General features: G+C 42.9%; 1 protein-coding gene across 1 annotated transcript in view; it reads right to left on the minus strand.

Moving 5' to 3' along the window:
- LOC105520413 (chromosome unknown open reading frame, human C21orf2) overlaps nucleotides 1-561 on the minus strand; it is an 8,729-nt gene extending 8,168 nt beyond the window's left edge. Inside the window, exon 1 of the mRNA XM_011954139.1 lies at nucleotides 548-561. The gene's annotated coding sequence lies outside the window, so the exon portion shown is untranslated. The remainder of the gene's footprint in view (nucleotides 1-547) is intronic.
- Between the last annotated feature and the right edge of the window lie 245 nt (nucleotides 562-806).

Below are 806 nucleotides of genomic sequence, written 5' to 3' on the forward strand. Positions count from 1 at the left end.
AAAAAGAAAAAAGGAAAGAAAGAAACAATTGGTATGCAATCCTTGTGTAAGTTGGAAGTTGGGGACATTTTGGACTGAGAAAGAATGAGGGAAGAGAAGAAAGAAATCTTTTCACAGACGCACACGCTCAAGTTCTCCCAGCAGGGCTTGTTCTCTGCCCGCCTTTGGGGTAGCGGTGGGGGGCACAAGGCTAGATGTGACCAAGAAGAGGGGGTGCAGACCTTCAACTTCCCCTTAACAAAGTAAAACAAACCCTCCTCTGTGACCTTTCCAGGTGAGAGCAAGTTCCAAACTATTGCTCCCCTCCTCTGTGACCAAGTGACAAAGGGCGTTTCATTTATGTTGACGGGAACAGCAAAATAAGCCTGGCACTAGAGAATTGCTTTTCCATTAGTGGTTCTGCATAACGAAATCCGCTAAGTAAACAAAGTACCAAGTGTGGGACTGAACTGATAGGGACAGTTTTGTCAACTTAAAAATTCTCTTGGGGAAGAAGCTACAACATTTGGGACTGAGGCCATTTGGAGATGATCAGAGCAATACTTACATCTGTGAGGCGGCTGCCCCTGTGGAGAGAAAAGATACTTTAATTTTGTTAAAGTTGAATAAAAAACACTGAAGACAAAAATTCCAAAAATTACCGATGACTCCCTACAAGCCTTAAGATTCTAGGATTTTAATGGCATGGCAAAAAAGGAAGGTTGCCCAGATAACCGGCAAAGGTGTAAACAATTGTTTTACTTGATTTTCAACTACACTGTATGACGTTGGGTTGGCACCTTTTAGATAAGGAGCAGCAGAGCCAT

This window comes from Colobus angolensis, unplaced genomic scaffold (assembly GCF_000951035.1).
Source record: "Colobus angolensis palliatus isolate OR3802 unplaced genomic scaffold, Cang.pa_1.0 Scaffold38, whole genome shotgun sequence".
Lineage (NCBI taxonomy): Eukaryota > Metazoa > Chordata > Mammalia > Primates > Cercopithecidae > Colobus > Colobus angolensis.